We start from the raw sequence: 18,225 nt of genomic DNA, 5'->3' as shown, positions 1-18,225 counted from the left end.
AAACCATAGAGTTAAAAATACAGTTTCTTCTATGTTGTTCATATTCTTTTCTTTGTGCCCCAATGCTGTGTCCTGGGATTTCCTTAAATACTCATGAATCACTTATTAATCAAGTGATTCCTGTAGAAGATCTTATTTCCTTTAAACAGGCTATGGAAAAAGTGAACTGCTTTACTTGTTAATGATGATGCCTCAGTGAGACTTTGTGACTATATTCTTTCTGAGATCTTTATTCTCTTTGTGGAAAATAGGAGTTTTCTGTGCTAAGAGACTGAGAGGGGCAATTGAAAATCTTCATTGGTGAGAAGAGTCATTTTCTTTCTTGAGTCCATGCCAGAAACAGATTTTGTCCCTCTTTGCACACCACTCTGATATGTTTTATAAAGCCCAGAAAGCCTTCTTCAAACAACAATACCTCAAAATCATTGCTTAATTACTTCATGATCCATATTGTGCGTGCTTTAAAGGTCAACTTTCCCCCACCTTATGGAAAAAAGCAATACCCAGCATTTTTTTCTAGGTAGTATATGGTGACATTTGGTTTATGCCAGTTATTTTCAGTTATTTGAAGAAACTTAAACTTTCTATTTCTTACTCATTAGGAGTCAAATATGCCTTTTGATAGAGTTTTGCTGTATTTATCCATAATTTTTTTGGTGGGGGAACACCTCAGGAAGCTTCCGGAAGGCTTGACTGAAGTGTAGCAGTCATGATGGTGGTCAAGGAGGTTTCATAGCACATACAAGAATGTAAGTTGATGCAGCCTTATGGAAAACAATATGGAGTTTTGTCAAAAAGTTAAAAATGCCACAACCATAAGATCCAACAATCTCATTTCTGGGTATATATCCAAAGAAAAATAAATCAATACTTTGAAGATATATTTGCACTCTCATGTTCATTGCAGCGTTATTCATAATAGCTAGGATATCTGGTCATTTGTGACCAGATGGATGAACCTGGAGGACATTATGCTAAGTGAAAAGAGGCAGACACAGCAAGACAAATACTATATGATCTCACTTCTGTGGAGAATCTAAAAAGGTTGAAGTCATAGAAGCAGAGGGTAGAATGGTGGTGACCAGAAGTTGAGGTGTGGGGGCTGGTCAAATGCTACAAATTTGCAGTTATAAGATAAATAAATTCAGGTGATCTAATGTACAGCATGGTGAGTATAGTTAACAATACTGTATTCTATACCTTCAGTCTACTAATAGAGTAGATCCTAAGTGTTCTTACCACAAAGAAAAAAATACGTAATTATGTGAGGTGATGGATGTGTTCATCAACTCGATTGTGGTAATCATTACCTTACACATATACAATTTTTATTTGCCCATCATACCTCAGTAAGCCTGGAAAAAACCCGCAAATCCAGTGATTGCACCAAAATTCAGGTGTTTCAAAGTTAGCAACAGAAGACACTGGCAGCACTCTACGTACAAGATGTGTACAGACAGTGATGTGGGATAAACGGCCCTTTCTGAGGCCACTGGCATGTGGTGATGCCCTTAGGGCCCTGAAAAGGGATGTAAAAGTAAGGCTGAGTGGCTTTCTGCGTCTTTTTGAATTTGTTTAAGCAGTAAAATAGCCTGTCTGAGATGTCTTGTAAACTGAAGAGTATGACAGATGGAGGACTGAAGAAAATGGGAAAATTCAGAGGAGTGTGATGGGCCTAAATTAGATGGTAATAGGTGACCAGTTTGGACAGTGTCCTTGTATGAGAGCAGATGACCAAGGACTTTGTGGGTAGGTTGATGGGGACTTCAGATGGATAGTCTATTAGAGCGATCTTGGAAAGTGTCCCAAAGTGTACTAAGTTGGGATTCTGTTAGTTGAGAAATGGAGTTTTTTTTTTTTTTTAACGTTTTTATTTATTTTTGAGACAGAGAGAGACACAGCATGAATGGGGGAGGGGCAGAGAGAGAGGGAAACACAGAATCGGAAGCAGGATCCAGGCCCCCAGCCATCAGCCCAGAGCCCGACGCAGGGCTCGAACTCGCGGACCGCGAGATCGTGACCTGAGCCGAAGTCGGACGCTCAACCGACTGAGCCACCCAGGCGCCCCAAGAGAAATGGAGTTTTAAAGTATTAATTGTTTAGGAAGAAGATGGTACCAATGGGGCAGATAGAAAGTTATGAAGATGAATAAGAAATACTGAAATGTAACTGAGGATAATATCATGGAGGGTCATTACTACATTTCCTGTAGAATGGTTCTGGAAAGTATAACAATTAGATTCCAGGATGATGGGTCGATTGGACTGACCTCATATAGAGGCTTGTTCTTCAGTACTTGAGTGTTTTTGTCTTGTTTGGTCTCAGGTAACCTGGTGACCTGCCTTTTCCTTATAATACTTACATGGGTTCTCTTACATGGAACTCAATATTAATCAGTTAATATTGATTATTAGCGTATTGGTTATTTTGAGTCTCATGTTGAGAGTTACTCTTGCATACATTGTGGGACAGGAGTAATTAAACAAAACCATTTGTTAGGATTCATGTAAAAAACACTAGAACTTCCATTTAAACTTATTATGTATAACATATATGAGAAAGAAATTAAGCTTTACTAATATTTAATATGCAGATTGGCACTGGCTCCTTTCCTTAATGTATGTATCAGATGTCATAGTTACATAGATGAGATGGGAGGCATTGGGCCTTCATGGTTCAGTATCCTCACTCTGTGTCCTCTCTAGCATGTTGTGGTATTTTGCAGTTCAGATACACCTGGTTAAGTGGATCTATAGATTAAATGGATTAATTAAATGTAAAGAAGGACTCTCACAAAATGAACAAGTGGCTTAATAGGATTCTAAGCCAAGAATTTTGGATTGAAGATAAACTAGTAATGCCAGGGAACAACAAAGAAATTGCAGTTGATCTAGTTTTAATTCTAACTCTTTATCAGTCATATCATAAAACAATCTCAGTTTGAAACCATCAAGAAGAGCTTAAAAAACAAACAATTGTTAATGATCAGTCTCATCGAAAGTACATATTATGCCAAATAATAGTAGTGAAGCACAGTAGCATGTATATATTTATAAACAAACAAACAAACAAACATGTATTGGAAGCGAGTGCTCAAAAAAATTTTTTTTCCCCGAGGGGATGGATATGTGATCATAAAGTTTGGACACTGCTGCTTTTGATTATTTCAGTAGCATTAATTCTATAAGCATGCTTTTCAGTCTTCTAACACCTATCTAGAGTTATGATAATACTTAGATATACAACTCTCAATTTTTTTAGAGAAAGTTCCATCTATGTTCTGAAGCCTTGACTACAATGAGGCTAGTGTGATTTTGCTCCTCTGAGCTTCTAGGCACTGGATCACTTCCATTTTACTTCTTTACAAGCTTATACTGTTTTGGTCTTCCTAAGAGGCTTCCTTGCTAGCAACAGCCCTCTCTTTTATGCTATCATTAGGAAGACTGTATTTTTTAGTCTAAAAAGCAGGACAAGGTATGTAATAGTGGAACACGGAAAATCAAACATGTCTTGAAAATCTGGGATGTATGATTGCCATGGCTAAGAATATTAGGTATAATGAATGCCAGGCAAATAAAAACTCCAGATTATTCTGTTGATTGTCTGAGATAAGACTCTTTTCAAACACTAGGTTATGTGGAAGGATTGGCTCTCTGTGTTGCCTATGTTAAACACTTTATGCACTTAAACTTCAGTGCAGTAACCACCCAGTTTTTCAGTCTTGAGTTCAGTTGGAATATGACTCACAATATGTAAATGAGGTAGTAATCATGTCTGCACTTTAAAAGGTGCTGGATCTGAGATCAAGACAAATTTGGCATGTTTTATGTCCTATGTTCTTAATTATTTGATTAGAGTTGATTACTCTTCAGTTCCACCAGGAAATGTAATTGGGGAGGCATCAGCAATTTGGTTTTGTGTGTTTGTTTTGTGCGTGTGTTTTTACGTAGATGTTTGTGTGTTTTCAGTTTTCCTCCCAATACTTACCATGTAAGCAGACACTAAAAAGGAAGATAACTTCCATTCTACCATGACGGCTTAGGGTGAGGATGTAAGTAGTTTTTCTACTTCGGATTCCTGCCCTTTTTCAGCTGATTTATTGTAGTTCTTTCAATAGCTTTTTGGTTGTTTGTTTTACAACCAGTCTTTTCTGTTTGCTTTTTAAATCATACTTAGCTTTTAGGATGTCTTAGAAAGAATATTATCTTAAGAAACATTTTCTCCAGAGATTGTTTTGTACAGTGGAAGTTTCTTTGTTAAACAAATTTTGTATAATTTAATCAATTCTATAGTAGAAAAGTATAATGAATTATATACCAGATAGGAAATAAGCCTGAGGCATATCTTTGAAAGAACTCGGAATCCATTGTTCAAAGAGAAGTGTCAATTTTAATTTAATGAAGACTCCCTGACTTATAACCAGCAGGTTGTCTTTTTCATTTTATTTGTTATGAATGATGTTGTGGATTCACTAAATAGGCTTCCTTTTTTTTTTCAAATAGAAACTAACTGAATTAATAAATGCCAATTGTAGTAGGTTCAGATTGACCAGGCACAGATCACGTTTGAATAAATCAAACAAGGTTTATTTATTTAGAGGTTAAACAAAGAAGGCATAGCAGGATTATCCCGATCACCTAAAAAGGACCTCCCCAGCAGGCACACTATTGTGGATGAGAAGTTTGAGTGACTGTTGGTTGCATGAAAACCATGGAAGCTCAGTGCTTCCTTCCATGCCCAGCCTTTTATATCTGAGGATGGAGGAATTCTGCATATACATTGTGGTTATATACTGGGAACGCTCATCTGAGCCAAGTGCATCTCACCCATGCTGGTGTTAAAAAATATACAGAAGTCTCCTAAGTGTGGCTCAGTAAAGCACACTTAGCCTTGAATATGATGTTCATTTACCATCTTCGGGCTCCCTAGGCCCTTGCAGCCTGGGCTTCTGGTTTTACTGAACCAAGGCCTGCAAAACAATGATGGGATCTGTTACCCAGACAACCCCAGACCCAAGCTAACAGCCCTTGGGACAAGTAGTAGGGCGATCCTGCACATGTCCCTCGGCCAAGAGGAAACTTCAAACTACCTATAATCACTCTGCCAAGAGACCCAGCATTTACATTGTGGGAGGTATTTTTCCAGGCATTTCCATAACAAAATCATACTAGGATACTATTTAGTAATTTGTTTCTACCCTAGCAAAATTCTATAGATACCTTTCCATGTTAATAAATATTGATCTATGATTATATAATTATTTTAATATTATATAATGTTCTATGATATAGTTTTATAGTACCATTTAGCCAACCAGCTATTGATGGACATTTATGTTGTTTTTATCTTTTTGTTATAAAAATGCTACTTTGAATCTCCTTGTAGTTACACCGTTTAGCTAGCTATGTTGTCAAATTAATTTCTTTCTTCTCTCCTATCAAATTCTCTTACACATTTTGTGTGAAGTCAACTCAAGATGTAATGTCATTGTTAGATGCTTCATGAAGGATAAATTGTAACTCTAGATAGTTTTTTTTTTTAAGCAACTAGTGTTTAGAAATTGGCTGAGGAGGTGTCTGGGTGGCTCAGCCAGTTAAGTGTCCAGCTCTAGATTTTGGCTCAGGTCATGATCTCATGGTTCATGAGATTGAGCCCCGCTGTCAGGGGGCCTGCTTGGGATTCTTGCTCTCTCCCAATCTCTCTCTGCTCCTGCCCTGCCTTGTTCTCTCTCTGTCTCTCTCTCAAAATAAATAAGTAAACATTAAAAAAAATTGGTTAAGGGAAGAGAGTAGTCTAAAAATAGTTTAACCAATGATGTTTAGAGCAGGGAGGATTCCTTTTTTTTTCTTTTAGGTCAAGTTCAGATTAAGTACAGAGTAAGTACAATTAAATACAGAAAAATTTACTTCATTTAGGCGGGTGGTTCTATGAATATAAATAAGTGCATGTAGTCACGTAACTTTCTTATTGAACCTCTTCCTCACCCCAAAATGTTCCCTTATGCCTCTTTGTAGTGACTCCGCTCTCCTAACCCTGGCCCCTGGCAACCACTAAGGAATTCTCTTGTCACATGGTTTTGTCTTTTCTGAAATGTGATTAAAGGGGATCCTATAGCATGTAACTTTTTCAGTCTGGCTTCTTTTCGCAGCCCAATGCACACTGGAGGTTCATCTACATCATGGCATGTGCCAATAGCTTGCTCCTTTTTACCTGCAGTTGATAGATACTGGATTGTTTCTGGTTCTTGGTAACCATGAATAAAGCTGTTAAAAACATTTACATACAGGTTTTTATGTGGACATATATTTTTATTTTCTTTAGATAAAGCTTTAGGACTAGGATTGCTGGATTGTATGCTCAGGGCATGTTTTTTTTTTTTTTTAATGTTTATTTATTTTTGAGACAGAGAGAGACAGAGCATGAATGGGGGAGGGTCAGAGAGAGGGAGACACAGAATCTGAAACAGGCTCCAGGCTCTGAGCCGTCAGCACAGAGCCCGACGCGGGGCTCGAACTCACAGACCGTGAGATCATGACCTGAGCTGAAGTCGGACGCTTAACCGACTGAGCCACCCAGGCACCCCTGCTCAGGGCATTTTTAACCTGCTAAGAGACTGCCCAACTTTTTCACGGTGATTGGACCATTCTGCACAACCACCAGCAATGTATGAGTGTTCCAGTTTCTCTGCATCTTCACCAGCAGTTAGCATTGTCAGTCTTCTTCTTCCTTCCTTTTAAAATTGCAGATATTGTGGTAAGTGTGTAGTTATATTTCACTGCGGTTTAAATTTACATCTCCCCAGTGACTAAAGATTTTGAGCATCTTTTCATTTATTTTTTTTTTTGCCCTGAGTATAGCTTTCTTGATGGAGTGTTTGCTCACATTTTTTTCCCATTTTTAAAAATGAGATTTTTTTTTATTATTGAGTTTGGAGAGTTATTCAAGATATAAATGTTTTCAAACACCACTCTTTGCAAAGGCTGTTAGAAAGAAGCACTTTGGACATGGTGTAGTAAGACCTCCAAAAATCTCCTCTTCCATAGAAGCAGCAAAACACTGTTACCGATTGTGAAAATCAACCTTTTTAGAACTCTGAAAATTAACCCAAAACTTGCAACCATAGGAGGGTTATGTATTTAAGAAAAATGGTTGGATCTCTGTAAGAATAGTGAGCTCTGTGACATTTTAACTTGCTCTATTCCCATCCCCTTTCCAATCTTTGCAGGAGCCTTGAAAACCAGCAGCTTCACAAGCATGCTGGTTAGGGAAATGCAGCCTCACATACTGAAGAGGAAGAATAAAAGCCCATCCCCAGAGAATTGTCAATATTTGACCTGTTTGGCAGCTCCTTGGAAAAAACCACTTCACAGACCTTGTGTCTATTTGACTTAACTCTGAGCTTACTTACTGGAAAAAATCCTTTCTCTAGGATGTTTCTCAAAAACAGAATAATCAGCAGCAATTGTTTAATGCTCAGTGGCCTGAGATAATAATACCAGTTGGGGAAACAAGAGGCTGGACATATTTAATAGTAAAATATGGGAAATGAGAAGTATAGGGGGGCTTGGGAAAGCTCTGACATTCCCGGGGTTGTAGAAACCTGTGCATACATGCAGGACTGTGCAGCGTCCAGAAAAAGTGTGGGAACATCCTAATTTCTCACCTCTGGCTGACCTTGACCCTCTTCACAAGCAGGAAGTAAAGGCTGAGATAGATTTCAAACTGCCAGTGTTGAAGTCATGCCCAACACACACACACACACACACACACACACACACACACACACACACGTCCCTCTGCAAAGGCTGTGAGACTTATTGGTCCAGAGCATTCAGTGAAATTTCTGTTCAGTCCTAAGCTGACTGCCCACTAGCCTAACTGAGCAGAGACTTCAGGAGCTGCATGTGACAAAGAATTCAGGATTTACAGAATTTACAGTGCAAGGAAGTCACTAAACAAACAGCAGCAGCAATAATAACAGCAAGCAACAAAACCAAACTTCTTGTGTGTGTGTGTTGGGAGGGGATCTTATTTTCAGAGCTGCCACACTATATTATTTAAAATTCCCAGTTTTTGGGGTGCCTGGGTGACTCAGCTGGTTAAGCATCGGACTTGATTTTGGCTCCATGATCTCACGGTTCATGAGTTTTAGCCCTGCATCGGGCTCTACACTGACAGTGCAGAGCCTGCTTGGAGTTCTCTCTTTCTCCCTTTCCATCTCCCCTCCCCTATGTTCTCTCTCTCTCTCCTCTCAAAATAAATAAACTTTAAAATGTCCAGTTGTCAACAAAAAATTGTGAGACACGTAAGAAACAGGAAACTATGGCCCATTCATAGGAAAATAGGAACCATTAGAAACTCTCACTGAGGAAGACTTTAACAATACTACTTACAAACCAACTAGACCTAGCAGATGCAAACAGAACACTCTACCCCAAAATAGCAGAATACAGATTCTTTTCAAGTGCACAGGAACATTTCCAGATAGACCATATGTTAGGCCATAAAACATGTCTTAATAAGACCCAGAAGTTTTCACTGGTGAATTCTATGAATGTTAAGGAATTAATACAAATTCCTCTTCCAAAAAAAGAAATAGAAGAGGATCACTTCCCAACTCATGCTATGAGGCCAGTGTTACCTTGCCACCAAAATCGGACAGAGACATAAAAAGAAAAGAAAACAGATCAATATTCCTTATGAATAAAGGTGTAAAAATCTTCAACAAAATACTAGCAAACCAAATCTAATAACATATAAAAAGAATAATATACAATGACCAACCGGGATTTATCCCAGGATTGCAAAGTTGCTCAATGTATGAAAACCAGTAAAAGGAAACAATAGAGTGAAGAGGCAACCTAGGAAGTGGGGGAAAATATTTGCAAGCCATATCTTTCATGAGGAGATAATATCCAAAATATATACGGAAATCTTACAAGTAATTAGCAACAAACAAACAAACAAATAAACTCACTAACAAATGGGCAAAGGACTTGAAGAGACACTTCTCCGAAGAAGACATACAAAGGGTCAACAAGTATATGAAAGGTGCTCAACATCACTAATCATCAAGGAAATGGAAATAAAAACTATGAGAAACTATCTTACACCTGTTAGGATGGCTATTATTAAAAAAAAAAAAAAACCCGAAGAGAACAAGTATTGGCAAAATTGTGGTGCAGTTGAAACACTTCCACTCTTGTTGATGGGAATGTACAATGGTATGATCCAGAAATCACACTTCTGGATATCTATCTATCTATCTATCTATCTACATACCACAGAATTGAAATTAGGATCTTAAAGAGTCATATACACTCCAATGTTCATTGCAACATTATTCACAATAGCTACAACTCAAGTGTCTATCAACAGATGAATGGGTAAAGAAAATGTTGTCTGTGTGTGTTAGTGTGTGTGTGTGTATACATATATATGTGTATATATATATATATATAATGAAATGTTATTAAGCCTTAAAAAATGAAATATATATTTTTTTACTTTTATTTTTTTTTTTACTTTACATCCAAATTAGTTAGCATATAGTTCAACAATGATTTCAGGGGTAGATTCCTTAATGCTGCTTACCCATTTAGCCCATCTCCCCTCCCACGACCCCTCCAGTAACCCTCAGTTTGTTCTCCATATTTGTGAGTCTCTTATGCTTTGTTCCTTCTCTGTTTTTATATTATTTTTGTTTCCCTTCCCTTATGTTCATCTGTGTTGTCTCTTAAAGTCCTCAGATGAGTGAAGTTATATGATATGTCTTTCTCTGACTAATTTCGCTTAGCATAATACCCTCCAGTTCCATCCACATAGTTGCAAATGGCAAGATTTCTTTCTTTTTGATTGCTGAGTAATATTCCATTATATATGTATGTAAGTATGTGTGTGTATATATATATATGTGTGTGTGTGTGTGTGTGTGTGTGTGTGTATGTGTGTGTGTGTATACCACATCTTCTTTATCCATTCATCCATCGATGGACATTTGGGCTGTTTCCATACTTTGGCTATTTTTGATAGTGCTGCTATAAACATTGGGGTGCATGTGCCCCTTCGAAACAGCATGCCTGTTTCCCTTGAATAAATACCTAGTAGTGCAATTGCTGAGTCGTAGGGTAGTTCTATTTTTAATTTTTTGAGGAACTTCCATACTGTTTTCCAGAGTGGCTGCACCAGCTTGCATCCCCACCAACAATGCAAAAGAGATCCTCTTTCTCCACATCCTCGCCAACATCTGTTGTTGCCTGAGTTGTTATTGTTAGCCATTCTGACAGATGCAAGGTGGTTTTGATTTGTATTTCCTTGATGATGAGTGAAGTTGAGCATTTTTTTATGTGTCGATTGGCCATCTGGATGTCTTCTTTGGAGAAGTGTTTATTCATGTCTTTTGCCCATTTCTTCACTGGATTATTTGTCTTTTGGATGTTGAGTTTCATAAGTTCTTAATAGATTTTGGATACTAACCCTTTTACTGATATGTCATTTGCAAATATCTTCTCCCATTCTGTCGGTTGCCTTTTAGTTTTGCTGATTGTTTCTTTTTCTGTGCAGAAGCTTTTTATTTTTACGAGGTCTGAGTAGTTCATTTTTGCTTTTGTTTCCCTTGCCTCCGGAGATGTGTTGAGTAAGAAGTTGTTGCAGGCAAGATCAAAGAGGTTTTTGCCTGCTTTCTCCTTGAGGATTTTGATGTCTTCCTGTCTTACATTGAGGTCTTTCATCCATTTTGAGTTTATTTTTGTGTATGGTGTAAGAGAGTGGTCCAGGTTCATTCTTCTGTATGTCGCTGTCCAGTTTTCCCAGCAACACTTTCTGAAGAGACTGTCTTTATTCCATTGGATATTCTTTCCTGCTTTGTCAAGGATTAGTTGGCCATACGTTTGTGCGTCCATTTCTGGGTTCTATATTGTGTTCCATTGATCTGAGTGTCTGTTCTTGTGCCAAAAAAAAAAAAGAAATATTATCATTTGCAACAAAATGAATGGGCCCGGAAGACATTTTGCTAAGTCAAATAAATCAGTCACAAAAGACTGCAAGTACATACGCTTACATGAGGTATTAAAAATATTCAAACTTACAGAGGCAGGAAATAGAATAGTAGTAGTAGTAAGGGGGGAGAGGGAAATTGGAAGTTGTTCACTGGGTATAAAGTTATAGTTACACAACATGAATGAGTTCTAGAGGTATGTTGTACACTATAGTGCCTCTAGTTAACAATACGGTATTGTGCACTTAAAACTTTATTCAGAGGGTAGATCTCATGTTAAGTTTGTTACCACATACAACAATAGCAACTTCCCAAAAGGTAATCTATGAAAAACCCATGGCCAACATCATAGTCAATGGTGAAAAACTAAAAACTTTCCCTCTAAGATCAAGAACGATTCAAGAATGTTGACTCTCATCACTTATTTTCCAATTGTACTGGAGGTTCTAGCCAGGTCAATTAGAAGAGTAGAAGAAATAAAAGATTTTCAGATTGGAAACGAAGAAGTAAAACTATCTCTCTTTGCAGATGACATAGATGAGATGATCTCACATACAGAAAATTTCAAGGAATACACACACACACACACACACACACACACACACACATTTAGCTCTAATAATGAGTTCAGCAAGATTGCATGACATAGGAACAATATATGCAAATGAATCGTTCTTCTGTGTATTCACTAGCAAAGAACAACCCAAAAATGAAATTGAGAAAACAATTTCATTTATAATGGCATCAAAAAGGAATACAATAATTTGTAATAAATCAAACAAAATCAGTGTAAACCTTGTGCACACAAAACCAGAAAACTAAAAGAAATCAAAGAAAACCTAGGTAAATGGCATGGCATCCTATGTTCATTGATTGGAAGAGTATTGTTAAGATAGAAATACTCTTCAGATTTACTTACAGATTTAATACAATCCTTGACAAATTCAGCTACCTTTATAGTAGAAACTGATAGGCTGATCTGAAAAGTTCTACAGAAATGTAAGCAGCCCAGAATAGCCAAACTAATCTTGAAAAAGCAGAACAAATTTGAAGGACTCAGAGCCTGGAAATTAACCCTTACTTTTATGATGAATTGATTTTTGACAAGTATGTCAAAAGGATTCAATGAGTACAGAATAGTCATTTGTGTATATGATGCTGGAACTACTGGGTATTTACAAGCACAATAATGAGGTTAGACCCCCTAACTAACAGTCATTGACAAAAATTAACTCAAAATGAATCATAAACCTAAATGTAAGAGATAAAAATATAAAACTCTTAAAAGAAACATGGAGCAAATCTTTGTGACCATGAGTTAGGCAATGATTACTTAGATATGACAAATGATGAAAGAAAACAAATACAAATTGGACTTCATAAAAATTAGAAGCTTCTTTGACACCATCAAGAAAATAAAAAGAAACCCACAGAACTGATAAAATATGTGTATATCATATGTCTTATTAGGGATTTATATCAAGAATATCCAAAGGACTCTTAAAACTACAAAATAAAAATGGCAAAGAGCCCTATTAAAATATGAACAAAGATTTGAATAGACATTTTCCCAAGTGTTGTCTACAAATGGCCAATAGACACATGAAGAGATGTTTAACTTCATTAGTTTTTAGGCATGTGCAGATCAAAACCACAATGTGATGTTACATCCATGAAGATGGCTATAAAAAAAGAAAGGAAGAAAAATAAGTGCTGGTGAGGATGTAGAGAAATTGGAACCTTCATTGCTGGTATGACTGTTAAACTGGCGCACTCACTTTGGAAAATGATTTTGCAGTTTCTCAGGATGTTAAACATAGAGTTACCTTATGAAGCAGCAATTCTACTGCTAGCCATATGCCCAAGAGAAATAAAACCATAACCATACAAAACCCTGCATATGCATAGTCATAGCAGTCTTATTTACAGTATCTGTAAAGTGGAAGCTACCCAAATGTCCAACTGATGAATGGATAATCGAAATATGCTCTCTTCATACAATGAAATCTTATCCAATGATAGAAGGAATGACACACTGAAACGTCCTATAATGTGGGTGAACTTTGAAAACATGCTAAGTGAAAGAAGTCATCCCATAGGATGGGAATATACACTGTATATTCCCAATTGTATGAAATGTCCAGAACAGGTGAGTTCATGTGGTTTCTAGAGGCTGAGGTAGGGGGAATGGAAAGTGATGTAAGTGAGTACAGACATTCTTTTTGGAGTGATGAAAATGTTTTAAAATTAGATTGTGATCCTTGCACAACTCTGAATATATTAAAAAATGCTGAATTGCACACTTTACAAGGGTGAGTTTTATTATATGTGAATTATATCTCAATAAAGGTATTAGCAAAAAGGCTACTAGAACTGGGAAGAATTTAAAAAATACCTCTCAGGGGCACTTGGGTGGCTCCTCCAATTCTTGATTTTGGCTCGGGTCATGATTTCACAGTTGTGGGATTAAGTCCTCAGTTGGGCTCTTTGCTGACAAAGACTGCTTGGGATTCTTTCTCTCTCCCTCTCTATCTGCCTTTCCCCGTTCTGTGTCTCTCTGTCTCTCTGTCTCTCTCTCTAAATAAATAAATAAACTTAAAAATACTACCTTACACGGAAGAAAATTTGCCCTTTAAATGTATGGATACACAGGGTGTCTGGGTGGCTCATTGGTTAAGTATTCAACTTTGGCTCAGGTAATGATCTCATGGTTTGTGAGTTCAAGCCCCTCATGGGGCTCCATATTCTCAGTGCAGAGCCTGCTTCAGATCCTCTGTTTTCCTCTCTCTCTCTCTCTCTCTGTCCCTACCCTGCTCATGGTGCCCCCTCACTCTCAAAAATAAACATTAAAAAAATATAGATGTACAGAAATACAGACATTGAGCCTCTGAGAAAGAACTACCAGACAACATACTCCCTTGGTTTTGGGTTGACTTTCAGTATAGAGAATTGTGAGTTACACACAACAAACACTTGCCCCCAGAGAATCTTTGTCAGTATATAAGCTGTGGCCTAAAATAAAGGACTAGACAAAGATGTTGAATCCAGAAATCATGTTTCAGACAGAAAACACTTGACAAATGATTATAGAAAATCATAGAGCCTTACGCCCTTGTAAGAGAGTAATAGAATTTACTCTACCTCTTTCATCTTTCCACAAGAAGATAAAAAAGTGTACTGGCAAAGGTAACTCCCACCGGACTGTTTCATGAATGGCCATGAAAGGGCATGTTAAATCTTTCAGAGAATATATCTTCTTGAACATTTGCTTCAGTAGAGGGATAGTTGAAATGATGAATGGAGAAACAATGAACCAGAGTGGGAAGTAAGGTTGTCTAGACCCACAAAAAGAAGCACTGGTCAAATTGCCTTAGTATTGTCACCAGGGACTTGCTAACAAGCTCCATAACAGCCACAATAGCCCATTTTGTAGCCCTGTTTACAGGTGCTGCTTGCCACCAGAAACTAAAGCTGGATGCCAGAAGCTTGCTCGGAGAAAGCCCCTCTGACCCAGTTTTCGATAGGTTTGATGCAGTTCTGATGCTGTGCTAACCTCTCCACATGACCTTGGGATCATTATCATCTGATTGTAATAGCAAAAACCACACCAACCAACACCAGGACAGATTGGACTGCGCCCACTGAAAGGAAGAAAAGAATTGGCACTTGGATTCTGAAAAGCCTCCTTTCCCTTCTTGGAAAAACCCTGGAGCAGTCTTGCTTACCAGTGCCCTTGATTACCCTAACCCCATAAAACCCTGACCATGAAATTTAACAGGGAGAAATGTGCCTTTAGAGCATAAGCTCCCCTTGTCCATTCTCTGGTCACTAAATAAATTACTTGCCATCAAATACTGTTTAGTTATTTGACAAATGGTATTGAGTAGAAAAAAAAATTACCACTTGGTAACAGTACAGAAATCACAAGCTGGGATGTTACTGTTCCTCCATTGGGGCAATGACAAGGCCCACTATGAGATTGGCTGGTGAAGTCTCTCAACAGAGGTAGAGTCTCAGTTCTGGACATTTGTCATGCATTAGATAGGAATTTCCCTATACTGTTTAGATCTAGAACCATCAGGTAGAGTGTGCTTCCTGGAATAAGGCCTTGAATATAAGAATTGTGTATGATGTTTCAGTACTGGATCCTTCTAAATTTGATACCCTTTCCTCTGTGTCTAACAGTGTTTTGTCTGTTATTCCATGTACAGGATAGCTGTATACTGAGAGGAAAGAAGATAGAAAAGACAAAGAGCCCAAATGAGTTGACGGTTAGTCTTGTTTAGTTTTGTGTCCTATTTGCCCAAGTAGAACAAAAGAGCTTTTTGGACAGTGATAATTGTGAAGTAGTAATAATGATTAACATTTCTTGAGGTACTTGTACTTTCCATGAATTTTCCCATGAATACTTACAACAGCCCTATGATATAGGTAGATAGCATCATGGTTCCATTTTATAACAGAATCTATATCCCTCCATGCCTCCACTCTTGATTTGGGCTCAGTTCATGATCTCATGGTTCGTGGGTTGAACCCTATGTTGGGCTCTGCACTAACAGTGTGGAGCCTGCTTGAGATTCTCTCTCCCTCTCTCTTTGCCCCTGCCCCCCCCACTCACCCTCTCTCTTTCTCTCAAAGTAAATAAATAAAATAAAAAAAACACGTATGATGGAAAAATGCAGAAAAAGTTTGGGCATGACAAAGTGTGGTTTTGGCATGAAGTACGTGATAAGTGATAAGGGGGAAGATGATTGGAAGGATGTGTGTAAAGGAGACTGTAGAAAGCCTTGAATATAAAGGCAAGAATTTGGACTTAATTTTACCAGCAATGGGAGCCATGGGAAATTTTAGTCAAGGGCAGTGAATTCAGTCCATCAGTAGTAGAGAGTAAACTGTATTTATCTGATTAGATATCTTATTAGGAAAAATGTAAGTTCTCGAGCCCCTCTGTGGTAGATTCTGATTGAGTAGGTCTTAGGCAAGGCCTGGGAACCTTTATTTACAAACAACAACAACAACAACAACAAACACCCTCATGATTCTCATAATCAGGAGTGTCTGGGCAACATTGAACCCAAGAAAGCCTGTCAGCAGGTAGAGAAGTTGGGAGCCCATTGCTGTAGTTTGGATGAATAGTAGAATACAGAGTTGGTGGTGCCATATTGATTGCACTGGAGCAGATAGACTCAGTAGCTACTGCAGAAATAGAATTCATAGGACTTAGTGCCTGGAAATGAGAAAGAATGAAGAGACAAGGACTAAAAAGATTCTTTGCCTGAATTTCTGGAAGATGCTGGTGCCATTAACCTCATTAGGGAAACAATCTTTAAGCTCAAATTTAGAAGTGCTGATTTTGAGATGCTATTAGATATGCAAGAGGAGACCTCTTCACACAGTTGGAATATGGTTCTGCATCTCTGGAGAGGTTTTGGGAGTGGACATGTAGATTTGGGAGTCATCAGGTAAGAGGTAACCATTGAGGACATGTAATAGATACCAAAGGGATGAGAACCATCCACAAAACCTTGGAGAAACCAGGAGAAGGAGGGGAGCAATCTGGGGTCAGGGGAGATTGTAAAGGAGTGCAGTGTTCAGAAATCAAGAGAGAGGAAGTTTTAAGGGAGAGAATAGTGAACAGTGTTCAATGTTGAAGGCAAACACTTCTGTTTCATGATGTTAGCCTTGTAATTTCACTGACTTAATTCTGAGAGTTGTGATAGACGTGGAAAATTTTAACATGAAAGCAGCTGGATCAGTCTGATTGACAGGTAACTTTACAGAGGCACCAGAATTGTAATTCTCCCTCTTTCTTATAGTCTCTTGAGGATTAAAATTGTATATGTGTCTTTAATTGCCTGATTAATTCAAGGTGGTTTATTTGTGTGATATACTTCATTCTTTCAATTGGCCAGTCATTTTTATATATGTAGTTTCCAATGGTTTCTTGTAATACTTCAAATTTATGTAATTTTGAAAGCTTGTCCTATGAATTGCTGTGCCATTTTATATCTTGCTGTTGTCATAGCAACTGGTTATAGTCACCTCCTTTTCACCTGAATCTCTCAGTCTGGGTCACTGAAAATTACATGCAAATGTGAGCTTCCACATCTTATAGGAAGGCTAGGATGAATGGGGGACTTCTGATTTGCTTCTTCTCTGATAAGAGGGTTAAAATTCAGAAGAAGATGTGAGACCAGCTTCTGTTTTGCAGAAGGTTAGAGAAAAGAGAAACGTTGACTGGAAGTGACAAACAGGGGCAGTAGAAAGGAAGGAGGAGATAGGCCTGGGGCCTGAGGAGGAAAGTAAGAGGGTGACAGGGGACCATCCCAGACTGAGGAGTGACCTGGGGCTTTAATGTGGCAGGAGTCTGTGGACTCCCAGGCTTACCCACTCAGAGCCCTGAAAGTGTCCATCACTTACTCTGCCTCAGCTTGTGAAAACAACCAGCACAGACTTGGAGCTGAAGGAGTCCTCTTTCTGGCCTGGAGGTAGGAAACCATGATGGGCTGGGAGAGGCTCTGCCCTTACCACCACCCCCCCGTCAGGGCTGCAGAAGGGAGCCGAGGGTGTCTGCCCCAGGTGCAACTTGGAATACATTTTCCTATCGTACTATTTCTGAAAGCTGTAGGTACAATGACAATATTGTATTCGGCTACATTCGGAGTTGAATAGGCTTTTGTAGACCAGTCCGACAGGTATAGTACAAAGATTTCAGGCGTGGCCTTTGGAACCTTGTGGCTCTGAGTTTAAATTCCTGTAGGACCGCTTACTTTTTGTGTGACCTGGGCAAATTACTTAACCTTTCAATGCTGCCGTTTTCTTACATATAAAATGGGCATGATTATATGTTCCTTTTAGTGTTTTAGTGATTTGCTGAGATTATATATATAAAACACTGAGCATAGTGTTTAGCATATAGTAAATGGTTGATATGGTAGTTAACGTGGTAAAATGTATTCTAAATTCCAACAGACAGCTGACAAGGACTTCTGTTGTAAGCAGCATCCACGTGCAGTGGCGAAGGGCCAGTTTGAGACATGTATATGTGTTGGAATGTCTTACACTTTGACAACAATTTAAATGGGCATTTTTTTATTATTCAACATGTATTTAGTAGTGACAAGGAAAACCTGACTTTCTTTTAGCAGAAGCTGACTTCCTCTTAGCAAAAATTTCATACCTTGTTCTTTCTGTTCAAAATAAGAGGATTATTTGTACTGAACATTGCA

The sequence above is a fragment of the Panthera leo genome, chromosome B3 (assembly GCF_018350215.1).
Source record: "Panthera leo isolate Ple1 chromosome B3, P.leo_Ple1_pat1.1, whole genome shotgun sequence".
Classification (NCBI taxonomy): Eukaryota; Metazoa; Chordata; class Mammalia; order Carnivora; family Felidae; genus Panthera; species Panthera leo.
The sequence above is the reverse complement of the archived record's forward strand: the minus strand, read 5'-3'. Positions refer to the sequence as shown.